The 16,032-nt window shown below is 39.0% G+C and overlaps 1 protein-coding gene across 10 annotated transcripts in view; it reads left to right on the top strand.

Moving 5' to 3' along the window:
• Positions 1-16,032, top strand: part of WDR33 (WD repeat domain 33) — a 105,858-nt gene that overhangs the window by 54,235 nt on the left and 35,591 nt on the right. The gene's annotated exons all lie outside the window — the stretch shown is intronic.

The following is a 16,032-nucleotide window of genomic DNA, read 5'->3' as shown; positions in this document are numbered from 1 at the left end:
AGATTTGCTACTCAAAAGGTCTTGATGATTGGTTCATAGGTCGGAAAAACAGACAGACATTTAGTAAATTGAATATAGTGCAGCATTGAAAAGTACCATGTATATGTATATCCACCCATATGTAAGTCAGCATCACTTATGCACATTCTGTCCTTCATATAAATTGCAGCACTCAATTTATGGACTGGAATTAAAATAACATTTAAGCACCAGGAGTACATGAGCTTCTAAATCAGGGGTGGGGAACCTTTTTTCTTCCAAGAGGCATTTGGATGTTTTTAACATCATTTGCAGGCTCTACAAAATTATCAATTTAAAATCTAGCCTGCTATATTTGGCCAAACATTTAATTAACTCACCCCTAATGCCTTGGCAGGGCCAAACCGAATGATTTTGCATACGGCCCACAGGTCAGATGTTCCCCACCCCTGCTCTAGATTACTGATGCTAATGCATTTGACTCAAAGTTAAATAGACCTATTAAAATGGATTTGTTTAATTAACATACACTATACATACTACCATAAGTACAAGTTTTTTTTTTTTTAAAACTAGTTTTGACCCCTTTCGTGCTGCTTAAAGTTCAATAGGGAAGGTAATATTTTCACACATTTAAGATGGATAGTATGGGAGAAGAGTCATGCTAGTGATAGAAATGTAGTTTTATCAGTGTAGTTAGATCACTTACGACCAGCTAACCTGTAAATGAGAAGCGTTGAAAAAATGGAGTTGGTAAAAATACTGAAGTCAATTTTAGTAAAAAGCATAATACTCGTAAAAAGAATTCAGGCTGCAAGTCTCACACACTTGAATTTTGTCTTTCCTTCCTGATTTTAACAATAATAGCTGACACATTACACTTATTATGAACCAGGCATAGTAATCTTCCTCATTTAATCTGCCTAATAACCCTGTGAAATAAGTACTTTTGTCCACATTTTGCAACTGAGTAACCTAGTTGGGGAAAAGTTAAGTAAACCTCGCCCAAGGTCATATTTGAATCCAGGTTGTTGGGCTCCAGAGTTCACACTCTCAAACCACTATGTTAAACTGCCGTTTTGACCTTTTAAAAGTAACAACAGCAATAATGTTTTCCTGAGCTGTGATGACCGAATTGTAGAGTTTTTTGAAGAACAGAGGGGCATGGACCAGGCAACTCATTTAGTTACTTAAGTTCATTTTACCGTTCTTTTTAAAAACTTTTCATAGAGGTTATAGATTTTCAGTGTATTATATATTTAACAACAAAAAATTTAACACAGGAATAGTTCAAACTACAAATGGGTTATAAGATACATACTAGGTTATATAAATAGAACATGGACATAAGGAGTCTATTGAGACTTATTCAGAAAGTAAGATGTGTGTTCAGTTTTTAAATATAGCACTCATGGAGAAGAAATGAACCCTTGAGTACACACAACTTAAGAAAAAGTATTATAAGTACTTTTTTTTTTTTTAAATCACATATGAGCGTTTATTCTAATCCTGCTGGCAGCGTGGGAGAGCAGCAGGTCATTCACAAAATTCTGCTCTGCAGCCCCATAAACCAGCTGCTTATATAGGATAGGACAAGGATTACATGGGGAAGTAGGGATTACAGGCCTGGGGAAGTAGGAGGCTGGGATGGCACTCCATTGTTTGGGCAACAAGGTTGTTAATCTTTGGCAGTTCTTGAATGGAATGGTTCCAAGGTTGACTCCCAGGTCCTGGGGGCCTACAACTCCTAGCCAGGTCAGAATGTCCTTTGGGCACTGCTATTTGTGCAGCCTGCTGGAGGGCACTTATACATATCTGGTCCTCCCCAGAGGAGTCTCTCACTTACATCCCTTGGTGGCCGCCAGAATATGTAACTGGACAATCAATGGGACTGGGCTGCCTGTCACTACTTGAGCCAATTAAGCAGAGACAGGGTTGAATCGTATATGAGCGTTTATTCCAATACTGCCAGCAGTATGGGAAAGCAGCAGGTCATCCACAAAAATCTGCTCTTTTATTAGTACTTTTAAAAAAATATATATTTTTACTGATTTTAGAGAGGAAGGGAGAGGGAGAGAGAGAGACAGAAACATCAATGATTCCCTCTCATCATTGATGAAAGAATCATTGATTGGCTGCCTCCTGCATGCCCCCTACTAGGTAGGGATCGAACCCAGCACCCCTCAGTCCGCAGGCAGACGCTCTATCCACTGAGCCAAACCAGCTGGTGCTTATTAGTACTTTTGAGAAGTCCCTGTGCATTCCTTCCTGATTGCATTTGACTGTGTTTAATGAGATCAACCCCTCTGTGAAGATTTTTGTGGTTTAGCAGTGTGCTTCTGAACTGTGTGAAGACATGTTTACAAAATCTGAGGGTTTCAAAAGTCTCTGATATTTCTTATTGGAAATAATTTAACTTATTAAAGGAAAATTGATAAGCCATGTGGTTTATGATTTAAAGGACCGTAGTTACTTTTTTCACAAAATATTCCACAAAATCCTGTTCATTCTCCCCACAATGAAAACAGAAACACCCGTCTTCCTTTAAAATAGTCTGTATCGGAATAATTCCTTTCAGTAACATAGTGTGTTTAATATTAAAAGCACTTCAGGCCCTAACCGGTTTGGCTCAGTGGATAGAGCGTCGGCCTGCGGACTCAAGGGTCCCAGGTTCGATTCCGGTCAAGGGCATGTACCTTGGTTGTGGGCACATCCCCAGTAGGGAGTGTGCAGGAGGCAGCTGATCAATGTTTCTCTCTCATCGATGTTTCTAACTCTCTATCCCTCTCCCTTCCTCTCTGTAAAAAAGTCAATGAAATATATTAAAAAACACAAATCACTTCAGGCACATCTCATTTAATCATCCAACCAACCACGTGTACACCTGTTACATAGGGACACCTATTTTCTCTGTCTGGGTTTCCTTATTTTGAAGAAAATCGATTTAAGGATCTTTTCACTCTTCTCTCCTAAAAAGACTGGGTTATGGTAGGTTCTCCTCTGTAAATAATGAGTATATTATGAAAGGGAAAAAGACTTAATATTTACTTGTAAAGCATATTATTTAAAGAGATTAGTAAGGTCCTAAAATATTTATTTCACATGGTACAGTAACAGTTTTACAGGAATTGTTTTAGATTTTTATACTTGGCTTTCATTGTTCTATCTTTGCACGTGTTCTAAATATTGCACATAATATAAAAAAAACTTGTTGGAAAGAGGTCTGTGGCTTTCTTGGGGTGGCAGAGCTGCATGTTGCTGCCGTCATATTCAGTTTCAGCTGTGTTGATGGCAGTTCCCAGACACTTGTATAGAAAGATTACAGTTTTTTGAGAGTGACAAATTACCATGATTAATAATGTAGGCAGCAATTTTCAGAAAGAACCTTTGCGTCTTTACATTTATTAAATATTCTGTAACTGTCTGCATGAGTTAATTTTGAATGATGAGACTTAAATTTCCATTTGCTGCTGATTTAGCTACCCTGTTATATTATAGAACTTCCCAGCTAATTAGATCTTTGATAATTTTTAAAGTTAAAAATGCAGAGCTTTGTAAAGAGGGGATAAAATTAGATAAATATATCTAATATATTTTTAGTAGGTAGGACCTTTATTAAAAGTATACGATTAAAAAATGGTATCATAAAAATATTTATCAGTGGTTAAGTACCACAATAGATACTGTTTTTCTTTTTTATTTATTTTTATTTATTTATTTATTTTTAAAATTTATTGATTTTTTACAGAGAGGAAGGGAGAGGGATAGACAGAAACATCTATAAGAGAGAAACATCCATCAGCTGCCTCCTGCACACCTCCTACTGGGGATGTGCCCACAACTAAGGTACATGCCCTTGACTGGAATTGAACCTGGGACTTTTCAGTCTGCAGGCCGATGCTCTATCCACTGAGCCAAACCGGTTAGGGCTCTTTTTAAAAAAAGTATTTTTATTTATTTTAGAGAGAAAGGGAGAGGGAGAGAAATAGAAACATCAGTGATGAGAGGGACTCATTGATTGGCTGCCTCCTGCATGCCCCCTACTGGGGATCGAGCCCGAAACCTGGGCATGTGCCCTTGACCAGAATCAAACCTGGGACCCTTCAGTCCCCAAGCTAATGCTCTATCCACTGAGCCAACCCAGCTAGGGCAATACTGTTTTTCTTTTAATTAGCTTTTGTCTTTCACTCACCTTTTTATGATACACTAGAAAACCGTTTTAAAGTTTGATTTAAATCAGATTTCAGGAATTTCTGAGAAGCATCTACAGTGCTCTGATCGCTTTAGTTATAAAGAGAACAGAATACACTGCTAAACCACAAAATCTTTGCATTTATTAAAAATCACAGTCAGATGCATCCAGGAAGGAATACACAGGGACTTCTCAAAAGTAGTAATATTCTTTTTCTTAAATTGTGTGTACTTATGGGTTCCTTTCCTCTCCATGAGTCCTATATTTTTTTTTAGAAATAAGGTGATTGAGTTTTCCTGCATTAATCCTAGGGTTACTGCGCTAAATTTAGTGTGTAGGAATTAGTTTTCAGTGCTTCAGGAGTGTGTTTTTTACATCTGGGAAGAGTCAGCTGTTCATTTTCTGTAATGCCTATGTTAATGCAAAGCAATAAATATCAAAGGGACTTTTAAAATTTTTTAATATTTATGAACTTTTATGTACCTTACAATTAAAAATTATAATTGTAAAATTTCTTGACCTCAGGCAAAAGACCATGTTTTCACAGTTCCATTCCAACTTAGACGTGTGCATCAAAGATAACTGAAAGGAAATTTGAATTCATTTATCCCAGTAATTTTTGTGTGCTATGTGCCTGGCTAGGTACCTGGCCTGAGGTATGGTGGAGAGCGTCAGTGATTCTTTTCTTCCTGAGCAGTCCAAGTGATGGCTAAAGATTTTTGATTTAAAAGCATCACTTTTAATGATATTTTAATTTCACATATATTCTAAAGTAAGCACCACAGTACATAAAAGAATATCTGTGATCAATGAGGTAGTTTTTATAGTTTTTTGACTTTAAAAATGGCAACTTTTTAATTTAACTTAATTTTTTTGTCAATTCAAACCAGAGGATATTTTTTCCATTAAGACAGGATGGGAGGGAGGGAGGGAGGGAGAGAGGGAAAGAGAGAGAGAACGAGAGAGACATTGATGTGAGAGAGAGATGTCAATTGGTTGCCTCTTAAACATGCCCAGACTGAGCCTGCAACCTGAACAGGTGGTCTGACCAGGAATTGAACCGTGACCTCCAGAATCATAGGTTGACACTCCACCACTGAGTCACACCGGCTGGGCAAAATGGTAATTTTTTAAAATCAGATATTTTTGGAATACCTTTAAAATATAGAGGTCTTCTTGCATGGCCGGTGTGGCTCAATGGTTGAGCATTGACCTATGAACCCAGGAGGTCACAGTTCGATTCTTGGTCAGAGCACATGCCTGGGTTGCAGGCTTGATCCCCAGTGTGGGGCGTGCAGGAGGCAGCCTGTCAATGATGCTCTCTCATCATTGATATTTCTGTCTCTCTCTCCCTCTCCCTTCCTGTCTGAAATCAGTATAAATATATTTACAAAATATATAGAGGTCTTCAGAACAAAATTTGTTTCCCAATAAACTGCAAGATAGGCTTCTTCTATTGTATCTTCACCTTGAATAATAAATTTTGGATATTCTCCTTAATACTGAATAATACTTAATTCTTTTTATCATTTGGTAAAAAACTGAGTAAGTTTTAAAACCAGAAAAGTTAGGCTTGTAGCTAAGACGTACTATGAATACCTACAAATAAGTCCAGAGCACTTTTGTGTAGTGTCACATGAAAAGAGGATTCAAAATGTTTAGCCCGTTAGATAAGACACATTATAGGCAAACAGTGTCTTCACATTGGCACTGCTAGTTCTGTAGAGCTTTCATATAGAAATAAATGTAATCATGTTTTTTCATTGAAATCTTCATAGGTTCATGGTAGTTTTGAGTGTTTTTGAGAATCTTGAAGCCTTTTCCCCCCTAAAATATGAGAGAGAATCACTTATCAGCTGCCTCTTGCATACCCGCTAATAGGGATTGAGCCCACAAATTGGGGGTGTGCCCTGACTGGGAATTGAACCGTGACCTCCTGGTTCGTTGGTTGATCCTCAGCTATGGAAGCATGCCGGCCGGGCGAACCTTGAAAACCTTTAAGAAAGGATGTAGATTGTAGAACTGTACATCTTGGTGCTTTTGTTGGAGCAGCAGTAGCATTGGAATACAGGCAGTCCTCGGGTTACATCAGACTCCACATACGTCGTTTCGTGGTTATGTTGCCATCTCCCATTTATTTATGAAAATACTTCCATCATTTCGATGTATGTGCATATGTGCTTTATGTTTTTTATTATTTATTTACCACAAGTAAAGGTCAGGAATTGTTATCTTTCTTTTAAGTTTTTTTACTGTTTCACTTCATTACTGCTGTGTATGTGCTCCATGTGAGTGACGTAGGTGGTTCCGACTTAGGCGATAATCGTGTTACGTCGCCGTAGGAACGGATCTCCGAGGTAACCTGAGGACCTACTGTGTTGTTGATTTGTACCAAACTAATGACCATTTCACATAGTGCTGGCCGTTTTGGCTCAGGGATAGAGTGTCGGCCCGTGGACTGAAGGGACCTGGTTTCGATTCCAGTCAAGGGCATGTACATTGGTTGCAGGCTCCAGCCCTGGCCTTAGTCGGGCGGGTGCAGGAGGCAACCAGTCGATGTGTCTCTCTCACATAGATGTTTCTCTCTCTTTGTCTCTCCCCCTCTATTCTCCTATCTCTAAAAACATAAATAAATAAAATCAATAGAAAAAGTATCCTCGAGTGAGGATTAAAAAAAATACTATTTCACACAGAAAAATGTGTTTATATTAGATTTTAAACACCCTATCATTTAAATGTTATTTACTAAGTACAGTGCATATTTTTGCATGGGAAAGACGTTCTTAAGTTACCCCAGTTTTCAAGATTGGTAGGGAACTTACTATGTAACCATTTTTACTGTGACTAAATTATGTGTAGATGTCAGAATGTATCATCATATAATTTAGGTGCTTAGGTTTGTGGTATATTCTCTTGGTTAAAGTGCCTGGATTGAGGTTTCATATTTTAAAACTAAATCTGTCTAGGCAGCAGCCCACTTACATAATCCCCACAAAATTCACTCTTATTATTATTTACTACAACCACCAGATTTTCATTTATGTCTTTATACTTCCACTCACCAGGACTTATGTAGAATCATACCAGTTTACTATGTCTTTTCAGAGTCAATGAGTGTGAATGTGTTTGTAACATCATTTTTTCTATGAAAAGGGTAAGGTACATTATGGTTTTTATTACGTTTAAATTTTTAAAAAAATATATTTTTATTTCAGAGAGGAAGGGGGAGAGAGTGATAGAAACATGTGATTAGAGAGAATCATTGATCGGCTGCCTCCTGCATTCCCCCTACTGGGGATTGAGCCTGCAACCCGGGTGTGTGCCCTGACTGGGAATCAAACTGTGACCTGGTTCATAGGTCGATGCTCAGCCACTGAGCCACACCAGCTGGGCTGTTACCTTTAAATTTTAATGATAGAATATAGTGTAATTTCTGTTTATGATGTTAAGTGACAATGAAGAAGTTATTAATATTAATTGAACCTCTTCCCCAGCTGCTCCAAAATTCTAGGTACCGTCATAGTTTCTGTTTGGGGCAGCCTTTGTTTTTCCTCTGGGCTACGTTCACCATCACTCCTCTGAGAGTGAGCTGTTCTGGCTGTGAATGCCACTGGGCACGTCAGTCTCAGCTTGTGCTCCCTCCTCTGTGATATGGGGCTAATGACACCGATCTCACAGGCTCTGCTCATGCTGCAGCATGAGTCAACATTTGTTGCTTAAGTCTGGAATCCTGTGCAAGGAAATAGCTGGAAAGCACGGCGGGTCTAGAGGAAGTATCATATTGAAGTTAATTTGATTTAAGAGGAGGTGGGTTGATCAGGAAAGGTGTTACAAAGGGCTTACTTAAGAGGAACTTGTTTGCTAGATCAGGAGTTGGGATGGGGTAGCATATGTAACTATCCTGTTTCTAATAGTGACTCTTAGGTAGTGATTATAATACAAAATTAATTGTATTATAAGCCACATTTAAACAAATAACATTATATTAAAATGGAACTATGACTTATTTTTAAAACTTTATAAAAGTCCTCATACTTCTTCACTTCCACTGTCATGTCAGAACCACAGTATTATCTTAGGGCAGTATTTCACTCACATCATTCCCCATGCACAGTTCCCAGAGTTCTGTTCTTTTCCTATGTTTGGGTGCTTGCTGCTTTGGTTTTTGAACAGATGATATATTTGAATCTTTCCTGAGAACCACTAGCTGGTCTTTTGTTTTATTGTATGTTTTGAGTTCTAGTTAGGTAAATTCATATATGATGTGTATAAGATATACTGAAGTATTCTTTTAATTTAGAGCAGAATATTCCTTTTGTTGTTAATCCTCACCCGAGAATGTGTTTCCATTGATTTTCTATAGAGACTAGAGGCCCGGTGCACGAATTCATGCACGGGTGAGGTTAGGCTGTCCCGCCCCAATTGGGGCTGATCGGGCCGGGTTGGCTGGGGGGAGGGCCACAAGTGGTTGGCGGACCAGGGGGAGGGGTTGTGGGTGGTTGGCCAGCCAGCCCAGCCCCCTGGTCAAACTCCCTGTCAAGGAGACAATTTGCATATTAGCCTTTTATTATATAGGATTGGAAGGGAGGGGGAGAGAGACAGAGAGAAACATGGATGTGAGCATCAATTGGTTGCTACCCTCATGTGCCCTGTTGGGGCCAGGGATCAAGTCTGCACCCGAGGTACATTTCCTTGACTGGAATCAAACCTGTGACCCCTCAGTCCTTGGGCCAACACTTTATCCACTGAGTCAAACCAGCTGGGCCATAATATTCTTTCCATTGCTACTTTCACTAGGTTTACAATATCGTGAAAAATATAATGACCAAAGAAATGATTCATGTTTGGGTTTGGATTGTTGATTTGGACATTTTAAGAGACATTTTACAATAGACCAAAATTAAATACTTAATTGTTAGAGATCTATATAATAAAAGCCTAAGTGACTGTTATGGCTGAATGACCAGAACGACCGGTCACTATGATGTGCACTGACCACCAGGGGGCAGATGCTCAATGCAGGGCTCACGGCTGGCGAGTGCAGCAGTGGTGGCAGGAGCCTCTCCTGCCTCCGCAATAGCGCTAAGGAGCAGCGAGCCAAGCGGTAAGGAGAAGTGAGCAGGTGGGGTGTAAGGAGCAAAGGGTCCTGGACTGTGGGAGCGATGTCCGATTGCTGGCTTAGGCCCACTCCCCACTGTGAGAGGGCACAGGCCGGGCTGAGGGAACTCCCGCTCCCCTCCCCTCCAGTGCACGAATTTTGTGCACTGGGCTGCTAGTATTTATATAACTATAGCACTGTGGTCACATTGTAAGTCCTCATTTGTTCTATTTTTCTTAATTCTTTTCATTTTTTTCTTTATTATTTGATTGTCTCCTTTTATTGTTGCCTTTCCTGAAAATGAGTAGTGAAAGAATAGCCTTTCTTGAAGCACAGTTCAGGTTGAGAAGTCACATGATTTTGATTTTGTGTTCAGCGTGATGGCTGAAGATGAGAGTTAAAGACCAGGAACGGAACTCGGATATCACACTGCTCCTGCGGAGCACAGCCTGCAGTGTTGCCACAGAGACCTGGCTAACCAGCGTTCTCGCTCTGGGAAACACTGAGGACATACTTTAGTGACTTATGTGTGGGTGACTGGCAAAGAAATGTGTTAACTCTGCACATACACATACACAAATGTGTCCTTCCGATTCCACGAGACAAAGCCTATCAGTGCACACCTTTTCAGAAGTGTTCCCACTAGTTAAAGTTGATATACTTTGGTCTTTCTACACCTTGTCCTGTCACCAAGAAGATGACAGATGGTGAATAAAAACCAGGCTGACCACATATCAGTTAATGACCTACACGGGGGCATCATGCACACCTTGGCCTCCCGGCAGCACCACCCCTAACAACCAGGCTGCAGACCAAATGCAACACTAAGCTGCATTTTTTGTCAGTCATGCAGGGTGTCAAGTATATTCTGAGTATCACATGGAAATGAGATTTGGAGAGAATTATAAGCTCTGGATCTACACGTTTCCACTGTGCTGCACGGAAGACTGGGGTGTATGTGCAACAGTGCTGGGGAGATGGAGGGTGGGAAGGTAAGGAAAGCAGTGGAAGTTGTTTTCTCAAGAATTTTTTGCAATTTACAAAGGTTATATTTATAAGAAGTTCAAACAACCAGAAGTAAAAAGTCAGTATCCTCAGCTTTCAGTCTCACATCCATAGGTCATTACAATTCTGTTAATAGTTTGGTGTGTATATTTTCACAATTCTTCTGCATATACAAAAGGATTTCTAGAAAACTACACAAAATGGGATTTTACTACATATATTCTTCTGCTATTTTGTCATGACACAGTGTATTATGGTCATCTTTCCATCTCATTACTACCCCAGTCCTCTAGGTTACTGCTTCAACACTTTATAGCACGTACCTACCATAACATATTGAGCTGTTCTCATTGACGGCATTTAGGATTTTTAAGAGGCTTTTGCCAAGACACAGTTGTGTAGTAAGCTTCCTTGTACCTTTATAGTTGTTACCACTCGTAAATTCGGTGGATCAAAGAGAATGAACATTTAAACTTTTGGAAGATACTTCTGAGTTATCCTCACGTCTAGAGTCATTAATGATAACGTTTAAGAATGTTGTGGTCTAGCCAGAAACTAGAGGCAACATAGAATTTAACATTTTAGGAAATTTCCACCATGGTAAAATGTTTTCTCCAACACCATAGAGCAATGGAACTTGAAATGGAAAAACCTGCCAATCTTTTACCATTCCCTAGAGATAATCTTTTAAAAATTTTGAAAATTTATTCCTGTGATTATCATTGGAATTTAAAAGAATATATTTCTTAGTGTATCTGTCTGACAGTCTCTCTTTTATTCCTGTCATGAAAGTTGAGGAATTTCATGCACCTACACTGCCAACTGTTCCTCTACTTTCTGGATTTATTATTACAATTGTAATTGTGCTGATGGTTTTTCGTTGTTTTTACTTACTTACTTATTTATTTTCACAGTGTCTTTTTACTTCTGTCCCTTTTATCTCCCTTAGACATTGTTTTGGATTTTTAAAAACTATTTAAAATTTTAAGAAAAAAAAAGACCAATAAATGGTATTACTACTAGGAGTGATACGGTCAATTGCAGAACCAAGTAGTATAATTGTGTTTATAATAATAAACCCTGTGGCAGTTGAAAGTTGTTCTACTTGAAGAATGTAAAGATCAAGTGACATTCTGTTTTCTTAAATCTATTGTCCTATAATCTGTTGACAATAATGCCACAATTTAGTTTGCTGTAGTTTTTCTTGCAAGTTCTAATTACTATATTTTTTCTTAATGTTATTAAAAGCCTATATCTTCACACATTTTTTAATTTTGCAGTATTGGAAATGGATATTTTTATTTTTGAGGACATGTTTGACTTGTTCTCTGCTGTCCACTCTAATGTGGATTAATTTCTTCTGTGCCTGTGACTGCAGTCACACTGGGGTTTCTCTGCCTTCCCCTGTTAAGGCCACTCATTTTTTTTTCAGTTCAGTTGAAAACATTAAAGATTTTTTTCCCCCAGAATTTTTTTAGTGCTTCAGAGGTAAATTTCAAAATTCTTATGTCTGGAGTGATCTTCAGTTTGCCATCATACTTGACTCATAGTTTGTTTAGGTTATGTCTGGAGTGATCTTCAGTTTGCCATCATACTTGACTCATAGTTTGTTTAGGTTGAGAGTTCTTGGTTCAAAATGCTTTTCCATCAGAATTTTAAAAAAAAAATTTTTTTTAAATGGATTTTTAGAGAGGATGGGAAAGGGAGAGAGAGAAACATCAATGTGAGAAGGGAAAACATCGTTTGGCTGCCTCCTGCACGATCGAGCCTGCAACCCCAGTATGTGCCCTGACGGAATCAAAGGGCAACCTTTTGGTGCACAGGACAACACCAAACCAACCAAGCCACACCAGCCAGGGCTGTAGTAGGTGTATTTTAAATTTCATCTTGCTTGGCTCACTGTAATCTTCAATCTCAAATCTTTATCCCATTCACATGTTTCTTTGTTTTTCCCCTTTGTCACTTCACATGGTCTCTGCTTGTCTTATGGAACTTAGTCTATAAATGTTGGGCCTGTTGGAGCGATCTAGCTTGTATGTTTTCCTTCATATTTTCTCTTCTGTCCTTTCCTCCTTCTATTTGGGAGGTTTCTTCTTTTGATCTTCCAGAATACTGTCTTCAGTCATGCCCAGTCAGCCTTTCTGATGAAAATTTTATCAACTATGTGTTTAATTTCCAAGATCTCCTCGTAGTTCTCTGGTCTTTTCATTGCTCATAGTGGCCGGTTTTGCTGTTTGTTGTGAAGGAATATACCCCTTGAAGCTTTTAGCATGGTTATTGAGATGTTTGGTTTGCTGTGGTCTATTCCTGTTTGTTCTCCTTAGGATCACTTAATCTGTTTTCTTTATCCTGGTCTTTCTTTTTATTCCTTTCTTATTTTTCTCAAATGTCCAGTAATCCTTGGTTGGCCAAATATTGGAATGAAGATTTGTACTGATTAATGTAAGTCCACTTGCCCAAAAGGCTTCTCCCTTGAATAGTAGCCCTCACTGTGGAGAGTGCGTGTGTTTAGTGAGCTGGGCGGGCAAGTACAATTTTGGAGCAAATGCACACCTGCCACAGTCGCCAAAGTTAATGGGTTGTATAATGAGGTGTTCACTTCACTCTTGGGTGAACCTGCCTTTCATTCTCTTCTCTGCCCCTCTCCTTTCCTCTTTCCCTCTCTTGTCTCATCTTCCTTTCTCTCATTCTCTCCCCACCTCTTTTCCTTCCTTCAAGGTCATGGTGTGGCATTGCCTCAAGCTTTGTGCTGCTTTCCTTTCCAGCCTTCAGTCCTGTTCTGGGGTTTCTTCCCAGACTTACTTTGCTTTATTTAGATGCCGTTGTCTGGCTTGAGCTGAGGGCAGCTGTTCAATATAACGGAGAAGTCAGGAGGGGCCTGGCCCCGTGCTCTGTGAGAGCTCTGTGATTGCCCTCGTTAGAGCATCAGAGCCGTTCTCACTAAGGCCCTAACAGCCTTCTGTGTATTTTGGGTTTTATTTTCTGTTTTGGTTCACTCATCAGTATGAGCCCATCTATTTTTGGACAGTGCTCACGTTTGGGTTGAAGTTTTTTGAAGTTTTCATAAAACTTGGGGTCAATATCAATCTTGGGAAATCAGTGCATCCACTGTAACTCTGACAGTAATTTAGGAAGGGGCTTAAATGTGTCATTTCATTGAGTACTAGAGTCAAGACTTCCTCCCAGACACATAGTTTCCCTTCCCTCCTGGTAGTCTTTTACTTCTATCATTTCCTCCTTTTCTTAAGGAATATTATGTATTTAAAATTGTTTAAAAATATTTTTATTGATTTTTAGAGAGGAAGGGAGAGAAACATCGATGTGAGAGCGGAGCATCTATTGGCTGCCTCCTGCATGCCTCCTACCGGGGATTTAGCCTGTAACCCAGGCATGTGCCCTGACCAGGAATCGAACCAGCAACCTTTTTGGTGCATGGGACGATGCCCAGTCAACTGAACAACACTGGCCAGGGCATTTATTTAAGTTTTTAATCATGTACTTGAAGCTTAAGGTAATCCATGGCACTGGGGGATTTAGAGGTAAGTGATCAAGTAAAATGACTGAAATATACTTGAGTTAAGCTTAGTATTTTTCCTATAGGTTTCTTTTTCCCTAGAAATGAGTTAATATTCTATTAATCCTCACTTGAGAATATTTTTTCTGCACATGCCCTGACTGGGGCCAGGGATGGAATCTGCAACCCAGGCACATGCCCTTGAGCGGGATTCGAATCTGCCACCCTTTGGTGCTCGGGCTGACACTCTAACCAGTGAGAACCACCGGCCAGGTTGAAATGAGTTAATATTCTAGAAACAGAGAAAATGTAGAGAGAATCATCAAACATTTGCTCCATATATATAAAAGGAAGTGATTGGTATTATTTCACTACTGAGACATTTTAATCTAGTGGAGTCAATAATGTTACATCAAAAGTATTAATCTGTTTTTCTTAGTTACTTAAAACATAGTCAAAATAATAAATAATAAATGGCCTCCTTTTAGATTTTCCAGTTCTAAGAGATCCATGGCACTAGATGAAGTCTAATACTGGGGTTGGATATTAATTAGAACCCAGTATTTTTTTTTTCCTCAGGGGTCATTTGAAAACGGAAATTCAGCGAAGTCTTAAAAGAAGGCTCACTTTGGGAAAGTACTCTCAAATAGAGCCATTTTCTGTGTTCCCATACTCTTCATATTAACAGCTCTTGTTGGATAACTAACTGTGTAGAAATAATTACTCCCATGATAAGCTTTTTCAGGGCAGAGATTGGATCAAAATAAGAGCTTTCATTGACTCTTCAAAATGTGTGCTAGGCATGATGCTAAGTACTTCATTTAATTCCTGAAATAACCCAGTCGTTGAGTAGTCTTCATTTACACATGAAAATATTAAGGTTTAGCAAGGGTTAAGTATATTATATATGGCCATAAATGGAAAGTGACATTGAGATTTAAATAGATCAGGTATCTCTTGGTTATTTCTTCCTATGGGAGGGAAGTATACATACTGCACATAGAAATGAGAATTTTCATGATTCACTCTTGGTACTAGTGAGGAAGGCAGAATAAAATACTGATTTGTTTTTCCTAAGAACACAATTGTGGTTTTTAATACGATGTGTTAATACATGTATTTTCTCTCTGGACTTTTTTCCATCATTCATTCATTCATTTAGTAAAGTACAGGAAGATAACAGTTTTAAATACCTCCGTAAGGAAATACTGGTATTTTTTATATTTAATTTGAACTGATTTTTACATTTTCTTTTTAAATATATTTTTATTCATTTCAGAGAGGAAGGGAGAGGGAGAGAGCAATAGAAACATCAATGATGAGAGAGAATCAGTGATTGGCTGCCTCCTGCACCCAGGCATATGCCCAAGACTGGGAATCGAACCATGACCTCCTGATTCATAGGTTGACGCTCAACCACTGAGCCATGCTGGCTGGCCAATTTTCAAATTTTTTAATAAGCATCACTTGGTTTTTACATATCTAGAATGATGATTTCTTTCTTTTTCTTTTCTTTTTTTACTTAGGTCCTATATGGGCAGAATTTAAAACAAATTATTGTATGTCTTTATTTCATGCTTACATTTACATTGAGGTTTTGGTTAGATAGAGAATTCCAGCTTCTGAGTTTTCCCCCCACTTTAGCACTGTCAAGAATTTGTGCCACTCTCTTTTACCCAGAGTCTTGATGAGAAGTTTTATGGTAATTTGAAATGTTTCTCAATTAGAATTTAGCTGATTTTTTGTTTTCCTCATGATGGGTTGTTTTTATGGGGTTTTGGGAGGAAGATCAGAGGTAAAGTGTTATTTTCATCACATCAGAAGAAAGGTGTAGATTATCAACATGCCTTGATGTTGACCTTATTCACCAGGTTGAGGCAGTGTTTCCCATAGTTCTCCAATGTAAGGCTAGTTGCCCCCCTTTCCCCTTTTTCCATTCTGTGGTCTGTGGGAGGAAGTCATGATGCACAGCCCACATTTAAGGGGTAGGGACTTTGGTTCTACATCAGCCGTGGGCAAACTACGGCCCGCGGGCCGGATCCGGCCCATTTGAAATGAATAAAACTAAAAAAAAAAAAAGACCGTACCCTTTTATGTAATGATGTTTACTTTGAATTTATATTAGTTCACACAAACACTCCATCCATGCTTTTGTTCCGGCCCTCCGGTCCAGTTTAAGAACCCATTGTGGCCCTCGAGTCAACCCACCCCTGTTCTACATCCTTTAGGGTTGAGTAACTCCGT

The sequence above is a fragment of the Myotis lucifugus genome, unplaced genomic scaffold, assembly GCF_000147115.1.
Source record: "Myotis lucifugus unplaced genomic scaffold, Myoluc2.0 scaffold_433, whole genome shotgun sequence".
Classification (NCBI taxonomy): Eukaryota; Metazoa; Chordata; class Mammalia; order Chiroptera; family Vespertilionidae; genus Myotis; species Myotis lucifugus.
This window is presented reverse-complemented; position numbering and strand designations above follow the sequence as displayed.